Raw genomic sequence first — 13,094 nt, forward strand, 5'->3', positions numbered from 1 at the left:
AGAATGTTAATAATAAAGTCAAAGTTCTTTTTATGGAAGTCAGGATGTGATAAGAAAAATGCTCTGTCAATAAGACCTATGACTGTGCCTTTTTTCTGGCTGATAGGATGATTAGAATGGAAATTGAGATATCTGCCAGAAAAAGTTGGCTTGTGATACCAGTCATGTTTCAAAAAATTATTTGTCTTAATTATGGTGATGTCCAGAAAGTTCAATTTGTTGTAGCCTATTTCCATGGTGAATTGTAGACGAGGATGATGAGAATTAAAAAGGTGGAGAACTAAGTCAAAGCTGTCAGCAGGAACCATTAGAGCTATATCATCAACATATCGAACGTAAAAAGGAGGCTGAAAGTGTAAAGAATTGAGGATGTTCTGTTCGAGATCTTGCATAACAATATCAGCTAAAATGGGGGAAAGAGGTGATCCCATCGGTGCGCCAAAGGTTTGTCGATAAAATTGGTTATTAAAAATGAAAAAAGTTGAGTTATATACAAATTTGATTGCATTAAAAAATTCATGTTTAGGTAAAGACGTCTCTTTACTTATGAGATGCCATCTTGTCTCTAAACTATTAATTACTAAATCCAGTGGAATATTGGAAAACAAAGATGTAACATCTAGAGAAATTAGTTCAAAGGATTGCTCAAATNTTACATCAGAAATTATCTTTGAAAGGTGAAAACTATTGAACACAAAACTTTTAGAAGGTGGAATACTTTTGGAAATAATTTTGTGCAAGAAGAAAGCAAGGTTATGTAACGGACTATTAATTGAAGAAATAATTATTCTTAGTGGATTACCTGATTTATGAATCTTTGGCACACCATAAGCCTTAGGAAGGATAGGTAAAGAAGAGTTTAAATTGGGGTGAGAGATATCCGAGATGTAATTGTGAGACCTCCATTTTTTTAACAAATTTTTTAACNAGGTTAGTAAAGAATTGACCGGATTCTTTTTAATTGGGGCGTAAGTGGTAACGTCCAATAATAAATTCTCCATATCTCGAGTGTATTCGGTTTTGTCCAACGCGACTACAGTGTTTCCTTTGTCTGCTCTAGTGTAGATAATAGAAGGATGGTGTTTTACAAAAGATTTGGTTAATATAAGAGCATTGTTTATTGCCATGTCATGTAATGAATTAGTATCAGTATTTGAATCTCTCAATTGTTTAAGCATAGGGATAAAACGGTTGCGACTGTCAATTTTTTTGTTGTTGTCAAAATGTTTAATATTATGTTCAAAATTTTTGATTATTTCAAAAGTTAGTTTAGTAATATTATTAGTGGGAAGGCTAAAATGTTCACCATGTTGCAACAAACCAACAACTTTGTCAGGAATGGGAGTGTTGGTGAGATTAATAAACCAATTTTTCTTATGCTCAAGTAATGTTTTGGTTGGCGATTTATGTTCGATTTGGATGTTTATTGTGTGTGTAGTTTCACAGGAAGGTGAAAAGGTGAATGTGTGAGATGGATGTGTGTAATAAGAATTAGAGTTATTATTTAAAATTGGTTTGTTGCGGTTTTTTGCAAAATAAGTGAGTTTCTTAGGTAGAGTGATTTCTTTGTAATGTTTTTGTTTTATCCACAAAAACTTTCTCTTCAACCTTCTTTCTTCATTAAGATGAAATTTATTGATTTTGTCTAATTGAGAGTCAAAGAAAACACTGTAAATGTGAAATGGTAGATTGTATATAATGGTTTTGTTGATTTTAAAAATGTTATTGTGGACAAAGTCACGATGTTTGTACAGATCTGTGATGTCAAATTTTTGTAATCAATTTTGTAGAACGATTTTGATAAAGACTAAAAACCATAGTCGAAACATCAACTTTATAAACTATCAAATAAAGAACATTATTATTATATCCATACACAACAACAACCGTGCTTTTGAACTCCAACTGCCTTTCTATATATTTTTTAAATTTCACTTTTTTTGTTGTTTGCGTCACTCTTGTCCGTTCGTTATAGTCTCTCAGCGCGTGTGATTCTGAAATATCGAACATCATATCTTTGTACTTTCCAAATATTGACTAAGAAAATGTGAATCTTGCCGAAAATTCGTGACCGACATATGTAACATTTTTTGCCGCGCTCTTTTATTGTATGTATTGTTTTTGTTGTTCCTTTCTTTTGTTTGTGCTGCCGATATCCGGCACCTTCTAATGAAATAGTGTCATTAAATTTATATATTTTTTTTATTATTATTAAATGAGCAAGTTTCTCTGCCCTTATTTAATAAACACTGCCTCCTGAGCCCACGCCTCTCTGTTATTTGAATAAAACTAAGTTGGCGAGTGACCTTGCCGTCACGTTAAAATTATTGTCGAGATTTGTCGTTCAAATGGAGATTCTTGAGTTCGGCGTGTAAAGCACGCCTGGCGCCCAACTTTCGAATTAGGTGAGTAAAAAGTTGGTTTTTGACTAAATAAACGTGCCGAAGTTGTGCGGCATCTCCGCTAAAAGATCCTAAGGCGAAGTGCACGTCACAATATATATATAAGAATTGAGATTTCAATTCAAAAAATACTTGTAAAAAATTTACAAGTAGATTTCGTTACATGTATATATATATATATATATATGTACACGCATAGTTTCCGCACAAACATCCTGCGAATGACTCGTATTGGCCTTATTTATTTCCTGTTGACAATATATATAGTTATATATATAGTTATGTATATATGTTAGCGTCCAAGTCCGAAGTCCGGCAATCTTAGGATTAACTAGTCAATATCCGAAGTAACCAGCTGTGTTGGTCACTCCTGAGATTGACTAAAAACACAACAGTCAAAACCCGAAAAAAAAGATTGTTTTGGACTTTGCCCAAAACGCTTGGTTACTTCGAATATTGACCACTCAATCCTAAGATTGCCGAGACTTCGGACTTTGACGCTAACATATATATATATAACTATCTTTTTGTAAATAAGTAACTACATAAATTTAAAAAAAGAACTCAATTTTGACACATTTTGACATTAAACTTATTTATTTTGATGAAAGAAATACGAGGTCCATGCTTTTGCGTTTAGTTGTTGATAGCTATTAATTTTTATGTTTATATAGTTTATATACATTACATGTTCTTTTTATTAGCTCCTTCTATTCCGTTGCTACGGCATGAGCGCACGAAACACTGTTATGAGTTGTTATTGTGCTGTCATATGCACGTGGCTGCACGCTCATTCGCGAATCTTTATTAATTGGTATCTCGTTAATTATTGCAAAGTTTGCAAAGTAGTATACGACTTTTTGAATAACCCTTTCTACTTACGAGCGTGTTACAATTACCGGACATCCTATATATATATGTGTTCACGTGTAAATTTTACACGTGACTTTTTGAATTGAGATTTTAATTCTTAAATTTATATAGGATGCTATATTTGCATCTCATATATAAGAAACCCCGTATATCTCCCTAACTAATTTTAAAATATATATGCGGAAAGTTCAGATGCGGCTGCTGGCTCGTAGCCGCTTGGTAGCAACACATACACGCGCCGGTAGATGGCAAAGAGAGCAGAACGAAGGGAGAGCAAAGATCAAGATGGCGAAACAAGGATAAGCGAAGATGGACTAGTGTGTTTATTATATATCCTCTCAATTATCTGTACTCTTATAATTAAAGTTTTATCCCATCAAGCCGACTTGTCGTTTTTTTGGCACGCCCTTTTCCTACATATGGGGCCTCGTCCGGGATCAGCCAAACCAAGAGGCGACACAAGAAGAATATTACGTTAATTGGTGCATTCCTTCGTTTGTTGTGCAAGCCGCACGTTGGAAGAAGTCGTGGAAAAGTTGACAAGTCTGTGTCCTAAGACAAAAGTAAAGTTGAAAAAAAAACAAACAACAACAAGCAGTGGAAGTTGATCATTTGTTGTCTGCATGTTGAGTCAAGAGGCCAGTTCAAGTTGAAAAGTGAACAAAAGAGAACAGAAGAACGAGACAAAAATAGCAAATAAAGAAGGAAACGAAAAGATGATTGAAAAAAGTAGCGATTCCGATAGCAGTTTGAATGAAACAATAGTAGCCGGTTCACATAAACAGGCGAAAAATGCGGAAAGCAAGAAGATGCGAAACAAAAATGAAGAAAGTAAGAATCTAGAAGAGGACAGAAAAGGAAGTACAAAGAAGCTGACTCAGGAGGCTACCCACAGAGACATCCATCCATCTAGACATCTATTAGACATCTATTAGATGTCGCATGAAGCTGTCGACGTCTAATAGACGTCTAATGGAGTTTTTGTTCTGTGTGGGTATTGGTAATCTGTTGGTAATACAGTTAAAGGCGGAATTAGAACAATTGAATTTATCAAAAATCGGTAAGAAAGCAGAATTACAAGATCGGTTGTGGAGTTATGTACAGAAAAGAAAAGAGAATGACAACCCACCAAACGAAGAAAGTTAGACAGAAGAAGAGACTATAGAAGACGAACAAAAGAACAGCGAGACAAACGATGAAAGCGAGTGTGAAAGTGATAGTGAGGTGCGCAATCACGTGACACGTGGTTTAGAGAAAGAACAAAGAAGGAGACAGAGAGACCGAAAGACACGCAAAATCTATTTAGCATAAAAGACGTTGAAAACAGTATTGCGAGTTTCTCAGGAGACGATAAATTATCGGTCGAAAAGTGGCTGAGTGATTTTGAAGATTTAAGTACTCTGTTAGAATGGAGCGAGTTGCAAAAACTGATATACTACAAAAGAATGCTTCAAAGATCGGCGAAACAGTTTATAACCTATGAAGGCAGTATTAAGTCGTGGAAACGGAAACTAGTGCGTGAGTTTAAAACAGACTTGAATAGCGCTTTAGTGCATAAAGAACTGTCGAGACGAAAAAAACAACCCAGTGAGACGGGACGTCAGTACGTATATGCTATGCAAGAGATAGTGAGTCAAGAACACATAGAGACCGTTAATTCAATATATTATTGATGGTGTAGTGAACGACGAAGCTAGCAAAACAATCTTGTATGGAGCGGTTACATTATATGATTTGAAGAAAAAGTTTGAAAGTTATGAAAGAATGAAAGAAAAAACAGAAAGATCTAAAAACTCTGGAAAAAAAACTAGTAAAAGCAAGGGAGCGAAAGATGAAAAACAGTCACATCGCTTTGGATGCGGAGCAACGGATCATAGTTTTGAAAACTGTGTACACAAGGAGAAAGAACCAAAATGTTTCCGGTGTAATAAATTTGGCCATATTTTCACGAAGTGTCCTAAATCTGAAAAAAACCGACCTTGTTAAGAATAGTGTGAATGTAGTCAAGGCAAACGACAGTAGAATGGTTCCGGTGATAAATAGACACAGAATTAATGCATTGTTAGATACAGGTAGCGACGTGAACATTATACAAGAAGACGTCGGTAAACAACTTGGAATTTCTAATTTGCAAAGAACAACACGAGTTTTTACTAGTTTAGGAAATAAAATAACAAAGCCAGTTGGAAAATTCTTCGGATGTTTAAGCATCGGTCAATATAAGTTCAACGATGACATATTTGTGGTGCCCACAGAGGCTATGACATCAGAGTTAATCTTAGGACAAACACTATTAGATAAAGCCGAAGTACTAAAAAAACAAAATTACAATAAAAAGTATATCTAAAAACAACCAAGACGAAAAAGACAGGACATCGGACATAGACAACAATATGGTCATTAAGGATGATCAGATAGAACATAAAGTTAGTATTACCAACGTTGAAGAACAAATTGGTAAAAAGGCCGATGAAGCCAAAGAGCCGACAGAAGATGAAGTTCACGAACTAATGCTGATAACTTACGTAGAGCCAGATGAGTGTGACGTAATCGAACCTTATAAAGCAAAGCTTTATAAACTAATACAAGCCTACACTCCTAAGAAAGAAGTGCAATCTGCAATTTAAACAAAATTTCAAACAAAAATCGTGTTGAGTGACGACGAACCGATAAATCTACGTCCGCGACGACTAGCACCTAAAGAGAAAGGTATCCTGGAAGAACAAATAAACGACTGGTTAGATCAAGGAATTATTAGGCCCAGCCAAAGTAATTACGCAAGCCCAGTGGTAATCATACTAAAGAAAAATGGAGCATACAGAGTGTGTCGATTATCGTTCATTAAACAGAAAAGTAGTCAAGCATCGATTTCCGATGCCACTAATCGAAGAAAAGATTGACGATTTAAGAGGCGCACGAGTGTTTTCTTTAATCGATCTGACTAACGGATTTTTCCATATACCGGTTGCAGAGAATTCTAGGAAGTATACTGCATTCGTAATGCCTGATGGCCATTACGAATTTATGGTGACTCCTTTTAGATTATGCAACAGTCCAGCAAGCTTTTTGAGATTTGTTGCAGAAGTATTTCACGATTTAATAAGACAAAACGTGATAGTGATCTATATGGACGATATTGTCATACCGGAAGCCAGCTATGAATCACTGATGTAAGATCTTGCAGGCTAGCACCAAGAGCACCGAGGTGGTGGGAGCCACTGGGAATACGCACACAGGCGATACCGCCGTCCGTGTGTGTGACGTCATGCGGCGGTCTCGCTTGTGTGCGTATTCCCAGTGGCTCCCACCACCTCGGTGCTCTTGGTGCTAGCCTGCAAGATCTTACATCAGTGCTATGAATACGGCTACGAAAAGTTGGTGAAAACCCTAGAAACAGCAGAAAACAATGGCTTGATTATCAACTGGCATAAGTGTCACTTCCTCAAAACAAAGATCGAATTTTTGAGACACGAGATAGAGGACGGTCACATCCGACCGGTCAAGTCAAAGATTAAGGCTGTCACTATTTTCCCCAAGCCATCGTGTAAACAACAGGTTGCAAGATTTTTAGACCTAACAGGCTACTTTCAAAAGTTCATTTGTGTGATACGCTCGAATAGCAAAACCATTGTCCGACTTGTTGAAGAACGGTAATAATTTCTGCATCGGCCAGGAATAGAAACAAGCAATTACGGCATTGAAGAGTATCTTATCTCAAGAATCAGTATTGCGCATATACGATCCAAACGCTGTCACTGAACTCCACACGGATGCCAGTTCAATGGGATATTGCGGCATATTACTGCAAAGAAACAAGAAAGATTTTCACCCAATATACTATTGGAGCAGAAAAACATCGGATGCTGAAAAAAAGTACCGCTCATACAAGTTGGAGATCTTGGTTATTGTACAGCCTACAAAAATTCAGAGTTTATTTACTAGGGTTGACATTTAAAATAGTCACGGATTGCGAATTCAAAAGACCTTACTCAGGAAGAAAGTGTCTCTAAAAATCGCGCGATAGGCTATGGTTTTAGAAGAATTTTCCTATAGCATCGAACACCGACCAGGAGATCGTTTATAACACGTCGACACTTTAAGTCGATATTCCACGATGGTAGCCGAAGATAAAATGGTAGTAATTCGGAAAAATCAAGATGAAGAAGAAAATCTTCGAGTAATCAAACAGTTGTTAAATAATGACCCGTATAAAGATTGTCATCAATGATGGTGTTACGTCCATAGATACGGTCGGGCTGTGGTGAAACGCAACAGTAAACGCGTCGTTTTTCATATCTCTCTTTACAGTGGACACGGAAGTCCGCTGCGAGAGAGTTTGTTTATATTCGTCGACAGGTCAACGGCGTACGCCGATCTTACTCTGTCTAGCGAACACTCGCTTGTTGGTTCCTTTTTAGGTCTGAGACGCAAGTCTCATTTACCAAGGACGGGACTTAGCGATTTTAATGAGGAAGTGAGTGGGTTGTACGGAGAGAAAGATAACAAAGAATAACTCTTTAGTTTGATTCTATACATTATAAAGTAGTTATATTTATTTAAAAAAGACAAATAGAAATAACAAATTACTAACATACAGGTGTGTTGAAACTAATACAATGATGGAGCGCATAATCGTTTCGTACAAAGTAATCTATAAGCTAGGATGCAAGTGTGAGAGAGAAGGGGAATGCAAGTTGTTTAGTGCAGCCAGCCTCTTTAACCCATGTTTACGCAACTTAGATTATCTTAGAAATGTATTTCCTTATGTCAGTTGACAAATTCGGTTTTGTTTCATTTTTTAGGTTCCGATAGATTTAATGATAGAAATAAATTTGAATGTGTCATGGTTCTACGACTGATATTCGGAGATAGCGGGCTTTGTTTGTTTCCGTGGGAGGGAGGTGAGAGATTATCCAGAGCAATTCAAAACCGCAGATGTCTATCAGAAGTCATTCAGAGCAATTCAAAACCGCGGATGTCTATCAGAAGTCATCCAGAGCGATTCAAGATCGCGAATATCCTCTCTGATCAAGGAAGGAGGTGAGAGGCTATCTTAGACAGTTCAGTATTGCGGTTGCTGTGTCTGATTCGTGCGAGACTTTATCGTTTTTCTCTTTTTTTCTCAATCTTTATTTCTAGTTCGTGGAATCTCAGTAATCAATTAGTTCCTTAAAAGCACTTACTACTTGGTTGAGCGGCGGCGGTGTCAGGTTGGCTGCAGGCACTCGGGAGTGGAGGGTTGGAAACCAGTGTGGCTTCGGTGTCCTGGTTTGGCACTCACTGCACCGAACTTCACCTTTGAAATTTTTTACACCACAACACTCCCGACTCTTAAGATCAGCGACTCCTATTTGATTCCGGTTCTGAGAGTCCTGGTTTATATACAATTTTGAGTAAGCGAGGACTCTCCCAATTGGAAAACTTAGTCGAGCTCCGCCAGTTCCTATTTGTTAGTTAGTGGTCGGGTAAACTTCGTGAGATCGCCAATCGGCGATGATCTCTCGGCTCGGTCGGCTTGTCTGATTTTCCGGAGAAGGGAAAAGGGAGAGTGTTGGTTTTTTTTTATCACGCCACATAGACCCTTTGCTATTTGTTTATAATAAAATTGCTTGTGGCACCGGAGTTTCTATTTGCGTCGACTGCTCTAAATTTTATAAGCGGTGTTTTTCTTGACCCGGAGATATCCGGGTTTGTTTGGAAAGCTGTTTAGAGTGTTTAACAATAAATTTTTCTTGCTCGTTATAGCAAAATTCCGGGTTCTTACTAGGCGCGGTTTATATTTTCGGCCCGATATGATTTCCGTTTGCTCTCCTATTGTTTGGAGTCTAAGTTTCCAAACGATAAGAGACCCGTTCGAGTTATTTATTGCTTTTTATTATTTACAAAAAAAAGGGTTTGTTATGCGTTGGCGCGTCGCGTTGCAAATAAAAAGGGACCGTGGAGTCCCCAAGACGTAACGATGGCATACTGATGAAACGGAGAGACAATGCAAATGTAGTAGTGTTGCCTACAACTATGCATTTTGATGCTAGTAAATGAGGTTATGACCAAGGACATTTAGGCGTGAAAAAAATAGTGGAGTTTCTCAACAAAAATTACTATATATCATATCTCACTAAGAAGCTGGAAATTTTGTCCGTTGTTGCGTACCTTGTGTGTTGGCGGAAAAAAAGAAAGGCAAACGTGAGGGAGACTCCAATACCCAAAGAGGATCAACCCTTACATACCTAACCACGTTGACCATTTGGGCCTAATGAACGCCACGGAAAAAATGTACCGATATCTGCTAGCAGTAGTAGAAGAAATTTCAAAGTTTATTTGGATTTATCTTACAAAAATGACGAATGCCAAAGAGGTTTCGAGCAAATTAACAGAACAACAGAAGATTTTTGGAAATCTCACTTTGAATCATCACTGATGGACAATCTGCTTTTACTTCTGTTGATTTTAAGGAATACTGCACAGAAGAACAAATAGAACACATTCTCGTTACCACCGTAGTACCTCGTGGAAATAGACAGGTGGAAAAGATTCACAAAATAATTATTCCCATACTAACAAAGTTGAGCACTGACAATTCAATCAAGTGGTATCGTTTCGTAGACAAAGTATAAAGATGCATCAACGCTACGTATCAACGGAGCATAGGAATGACACCATTTGAAGTGCTATTTGGAGTTAAAATGCGACAAAAAGAAGATGTTGATGTTCTCAGTATTATACTCGTACAGTAAGAGTCTGTTGAACTCTTTGACGAAGATTGACAAAATTTAAGAATTATGGCAAAAGAAAATATTCAAAAGATCCAGGAAGAAAATCGGCAAACAACGGCTAAGATCACAAAACCTGCTAATGTGTACAAAGAAGGAGATATCGTAGCTATCTAAAGAACCCAGTTTGGAACTGGTTTGAAAATTAGTAAAAAGTTCTACGGACCATATAGAGTCACAAAGGTCAAGAGAAATAATCGTTACGACGATGTTAGAGTTGGAGACGGAGATGGTCCGGTACGAATTTCAACTGCAGCTGATTTCATGAAGCTCTATCCAATATGCTCTCCAGGGACTGAAGAGCGGTCAGGTTGGCCGAATGCGGGAAGTTCAGATGCGGCTGCTGGCTCGTAGCCGCTTGGTGGCGACACACACACGCACCGGTAGATGGCGAAGAGAGCAGAACGAAGGGAAAGCAAAGATCAAGATGGCGAAGCAAAGATAAGCAAAAGGGGACTAGTGTGTTTATTCTATCCTTTCAATTATCTTTACTATTATAATTAAAGTTTTATCCTATCAAGCCGATTTGTCGTTCTCTTGGCACACCTTTTTCCTATATATATATACACACACACACACAATTATATGTATATATATACATAATAATAATAATAATAATAATAATAATACATCATAATTATTGAATAAATCAAGCCAATCAGCGCCGACTTTTAGCCGGGCACACATCAGTGAGCCGCGCGGAACGCTCACGCACACCAAGTGCGCGGGTCACTGACGTGCGGCTAAAGGTCGGCGCTAATTGGCTTGATTTATTCAATAATTATTTTTTCTTTATATGTAATGGAAAAAAATAGTTTAGGAATTTTTGACTCACAATTTTACTTCTTTTATCGGCCTACAAGAAATTTTACACTAATTGTCGGACACCCTGTATATACGCATATTTGTGCACAACATTCAGCGAACGGCTCTTATGACCGTTTATATATGTATTCCTAGTTTAGAAATTTTAGAGCCTAAAGATTCTCTATTAATTGTTGAAACTTTATTTAGTGTTTTAGAAAACTCTTGAATTAAGCTATAAAAATTTGTAATAAAAAATAGAGTATTCTATTTAAAAAATTCAAGATGACTTTGTCTTGATTGTGGCGATATCATTCAAGGTCAAACTGATAAGATCAGTAAATAGGTCGTTTAAAATCTTACAATTTTTATATAAAACACTTTGCGGACTTGGTTAGGAGGAGTGATTGCGTGCGTACGTGGGTTTGACGCGGTGCGTGTAGATATAAGTTTAGAAAGTAGTTTAGAGCAGAAAGTAAGGTAAAAAGGCGAGAGTTTGACTAATAGGTAGAAGAGCGAGCTCATGAAATAAAGGTAGGCTAGATGGCGAGGTAGGAAGGGAAATAAAACAAGGAGAAAAAGACGCTGAAAAGGTGAGGTTATGGCGGGAAGAGGCACAGAGACAAGCAGAGTGAGTAGGTTAGGGAAGAGTAGGAAGGAGGAGAACCAAAAGACTCTGGAATTCAAAGGAAATATGGAAAAGAAAAGAGTGATTTTTGAAGGTGAAGCGGTGGAAAAAGATATGGGTAAAAGTGCAAAGGAAGTGGAGAGTTTAGAAAAGATAAAAGCGGAATTAGTGGATCGGCTAACAAAAGAAATAAATGAGTGGAAAAAAAAAAGAAATAGACAGACGGAAATAATAGAGAAATGGAAAAAGGAAAGAAAAAGACAGAATGAAATAATGGAGGAGTGGAAAAGAAAGGAAATGAATTGGGAAATAAGAATGAGAGTGGTAGAAGAAAAGTTTAGTGAGATAAAGAAGGAAATTAGAGATACAAAAGAAAAGGTGGAAGAAGGTGAAAGTTACAGATCAGCGAGAAAAGAAGAAATAGATTGGAGAAGTAAAGAAGGAGGAAATAGCTACGCGGGATCTGTCACATCAGGGGTAAGCGGTGGTAGGTTAAGTGTGAGAGAGGTGGGAAAACTAAGGAGTTGAATCTCTTACAAGGAAAAAGAAGAGAGAAGGAATAATATAGTAATAAATGGAATAAAAGACGCAAAAGAGCTGAGACAGATAAAAGAAGATCCAAAAAGATGGGCAAGATATTTCCTAAAAACGAAGTTAGGATTGGACAGTATGGTGGGGTCGGGAAGAGTGAGCAATCAAGTAATAATTGTCGGGTTGAACAGTGAAAAAGAAAAGAAAAAGGTAATGAGAAACAAGAATAAATTAAAAGGTGAAAATATATATATAGAGAAGATTTAACATAGGAGGAGAGAAAGACGCAGGAAAGAATATCCAGATGGGCTAAGGAAAGGAGAGGAAAAGGTGAAGAAATAAAAATAGGCTTAGGTAAGGTAAAGATAGGAAGTACATGGAAGCTATGGAGAGAAATTGAAAAAGAAATAGGAGAAGAAAAAGAAACGACAAGCACAGAGGTTGGAAAAGAAAAGAGAGCAGTGGAGGGAGAAGAGAGATGCGTAGAAATCACAAGAGAGGAAAACTAAAGAGAGGCCAAGAAGAGGAGAAGAAAGAGAAAATAAAGAAGAGGAAAGGCATACAAAGAATAATATTATTTTGGAACGTTGCAGGATTAGGAAGTCAGGATGTAGAGTTTTGGAATTTTGTAAAGGATTACGACTACATAGGACTATGTAAAACATGGCTAACAGAAAAAGGTTAGGAGAATATAAAGAACAGACTACCAGACTCACACCAGTGGGTGAGCAGTCATGCAATGAAGAAAAAAGAGAAGGGTAGAGCGAGAGGAGGTCTAATCGTTGGAATAAGAAGAGATTGGAGAGGAAAGGATTGGGAAAAGATGAAAATAGGATATGATAATATAATACATATGAGAACAAAAGAGGTGAAGGAGAACCTGAATATCATACTAATGTATAACAATGGAAACAATGGTAAAGAGGTTGGAGAAATAATCATAAAGATAACGAAAGAATTTGAAAAGGAAAGATTAATTGTTTTAATTGTTGATTTAATTGTTGGAGGGGTGATTTTAATATTAGGATAGGAAATCTAGTAGGAGATAAAGAAGAAGGAGGACTGGAGAGAAAAAGTAAGGACAAA

General features: G+C 37.1%; 1 long non-coding RNA gene across 1 annotated transcript; it reads left to right on the forward strand.

Moving 5' to 3' along the window:
• The first annotated feature begins 220 nt into the window (after window positions 1–220).
• LOC109855436 lies at window positions 221–600 on the forward strand. Its single transcript, XR_002250286.1, has 2 exons — window positions 221–444; window positions 527–600. It is a non-coding gene; the product is annotated as an uncharacterized LOC109855436 (long non-coding RNA).
• The last annotated feature ends 12,494 nt before the right edge of the window (window positions 601–13,094 follow it).

Source organism: Pseudomyrmex gracilis, unplaced genomic scaffold (genome assembly GCF_002006095.1).
Source record: "Pseudomyrmex gracilis isolate BER0280 unplaced genomic scaffold, ASM200609v1 scaffold_89, whole genome shotgun sequence".
Classification (NCBI taxonomy): Eukaryota; Metazoa; Arthropoda; class Insecta; order Hymenoptera; family Formicidae; genus Pseudomyrmex; species Pseudomyrmex gracilis.